The sequence below is a fragment of the Drosophila montana genome, unplaced genomic scaffold (genome assembly GCF_035044405.1).
Source record: "Drosophila montana isolate Dmon_TW-CO22-7 unplaced genomic scaffold, ASM3504440v1 contig_568_1, whole genome shotgun sequence".
Taxonomy (NCBI): domain Eukaryota; kingdom Metazoa; phylum Arthropoda; class Insecta; order Diptera; family Drosophilidae; genus Drosophila; species Drosophila montana.
Genome location: NW_026998891.1, coordinates 12,501 through 15,481, shown reverse-complemented (window position 1 = coordinate 15,481; position 2,981 = coordinate 12,501). Strand labels below are relative to the sequence as shown.

The 2,981-nt window shown below is 44.2% G+C and overlaps 1 pseudogene; it reads right to left on the bottom strand.

Moving 5' to 3' along the window:
- Positions 1–1,095: 1,095 nt before the first annotated feature.
- The window catches only part of LOC135439594 (large subunit ribosomal RNA), a 2,755-nt pseudogene continuing 869 nt past the window's right edge, over positions 1,096–2,981 (bottom strand).

Below are 2,981 nucleotides of genomic sequence, written 5' to 3'. Positions count from 1 at the left end.
CGAACAATCGCTAGTCAGCATTAGTGAGGTTCTTTTTTTTTTTTTTTTTTTTTTTTTTTTTTGCATTTGCTGGGGATGGCGTGATCACAACACTGATCATGTTGTGGTCGCTCAAATCCCACTCGTCCACACTCCAGTCATACGCGGCCCACGTAGACGCTGCTTCGTTGACGATTGTGACGTCGATATCGCTCTGTCCTCTTCGATTATCGAACGTGTACACCTCGCTGACTTGATTCAACACGTTGGCACGACTTCCGAGTATCCACTCATCAAGCTGTTCGCCTCGTCTGTAGTTCAGCTGGCCACGAAAGAATTCGTGACGTTTGCTGAACCACAAGGGAGACACAGCGTTTGCGTCCAGGCTAAAAATGACCGGAGTACTGCTAGCCAGTAGCAGTACGGCATCCATGTAGCTCAATATCCTCATCAAGTCAGCATGAGCATGGCAGTATATGGAGGTCAGGTAAACTGTACCATGTTTACCCGTCACCCTCACACATACTCCAGCCTCGGTGGTCAGCGACTCCACTGGTAGGCAGATGGCATCTGGGTCGTCGATGATGACAACAGCGCTCCTTTTCCTTTCCTCGACAGTGTGGCTTCCGAATACGCCGCAATAATTGCAGCGGGCCTTGCAAACTCCTCTGAGCTTTCCAGCGCCTGCCTCTTCGGTTCCACGGGTACGCATGGGGGAGGGGGGGAAATCGTGCTACGACCCCTCCCTCTCCTCGCCTTCCTCCTTCCATCGGCGGCGACGCTGGCAACCGACTCGGCACTGGACCCAGTGTCGGTCACGCTTCTGGCGTCCATCATTGTGGCGCCCTCTATCGCCTCTAACACCACGCGATTACCCGGACACGAACCGTTTAGCAAATTTCCAAACCGCACTGCTTTGCACTGTTTTGCGCTGCTTTTCACTATGTTCACTGCTTGGCAAGCAGTGAAATGTTTTGCACTGCTTGAATGTCTATTTTGGCACAAGCAGTTTTATTGCTATTTACCGCAATTTTTACCGCAATCAATTTTATGACTTTGTTTTCGACAAAGTGAACACCTGCACTTTATCTTTCAAAACACAAAACACAAAATAACACCGCGACACGTCTGCTCGCGACGAACGTCTGGAACAAACTGAGTAGATAGGGACAGTAGGAATCTCGTTAATCCATTCATGCGCGTCACTAATTAGATGACGAGGCATTTGGCTACCTTAAGAGAGTCATAGTTACTCCCGCCGTTGACCCGCGCTTACTTGAATTTCTTCACTTTGACATTCAGAGCACTGGGCAGAAATCACATTGTGTCAACACCCGCTAGGGCCATCACAATGCTTTGTTTTAATTAGACAGTCGGATTCCCCAAGTCCGTGCCAGTTCTGAATTGATTGTTAATTGATAATCGTTATAATTTAAAAGAACTAATTGGTTGCCCAATTAGTATTCTTAAAAATTTTAGCAAGAAAGTTCCACAATTGGCTACGTAACTAAACTATCCGGGGAACAAGAAACTACCATAAATGATAGAAACTTTATTTACCCAGAACGAGCACATAAACCATGTTATTGTTTCCCAATCAAGCCCGACTATCTCAATCTTCAGAGCCAATCCTTATCCCGAAGTTACGGATCTAATTTGCCGACTTCCCTTACCTACATTATTCTATCGACTAGAGACTCTTCACCTTGGAGACCAGCTGCGGATATTGGTACGGCCTGTTGAGAAGTTTGCGTGTCCCCACCATAAATTTTCAAGGTCCGAGGAGAAAATATCGACACAACAGTATATGTCATGCTCTTCTAGCCCATCTACCATATCTCTCTGCGAAAGACTTCCATGGTAGTACGGCTATAAAACAGAAAAGAAAACTCTTCCGATACCTCTCGACGGCTTCTTTATGGTCGTTCCTGTTGCCAGGATGAGCACGAGGCCCATATTTAATAACAAACGGATACTCAACAGGTTACGGAATTGGAACCGTATTCCCTTTCGTTCAAAATTATTCAAGTGTATAAAAATCGGTTAGATGACAAATATATTTAGATTTTTCTTTACTTGAAAATTTTCGGCTTTCGCCTTGAACTTAGGACCGACTAACTCGTGATCAACCACTGTTCACACGAAACCCTTCTCCACTTCAGTCCTCCAAGGTCTCATTCGATTATTTGCTACTACCACCAAGATCTGTACCAATAGCGGCTCCATGCAGGCTTACGCCAAACACTTCTATGCACACCATTGTACCTTCCTACTCACTAAAGTTTCAAAATTTATATTACAAGTAATATAAACCATCTACTTTAGCGGTAATGTATAGGTATACAACTTAAGCGCCATCCATTTTAAGGGCTAGTTGCTTCGGCAGGTGAGTTGTTACACACTCCTTAGCGGATTTCGACTTCCATGATCACCGTCCTGCTGTTTTAAGCAACCAACGCCTTTCATGGTTTCTGTATGAGTTGTTAATTTGGGCACCGTAACATTACGTTTGGTTCATCCCACAGCGCCAGTTCTGCTTACCAAAAGTGGCCCACTGGGCACATTATATCATAACCTTAAACTTCATATCAAGAAAGTTAAGGTTCTTACCCATTTAAAGTTTGAGAATAGGTTAAGATCGTTTCGACCCTAAGGCCTCTAATCATTCGCTTTACCAGATAAGATTATTTTATACAACAGTTAAATGCACCAGCTATCCTGAGGGAAACTTCGGAAGGAACCAGCTACTAGATGGTTCGATTGGTCTTTCGCCCCTATACTCAATTCTGACAATCGATTTGCACGTCAGAACTGTTTCGGTCTTCCATCAGGGTTTCCCCTGACTTCAACCTGATCAAGTATAGTTCACCATCTTTCGGGTCACAGCATATATGCTCAAGGTACGTTCCAGTTAGAGGCATAAATAATATAAATATTATTATACATAACTATATAGAGCGCCCCGGGATTGCGTTAATTAACTATAAATAGTTAAAAAACTA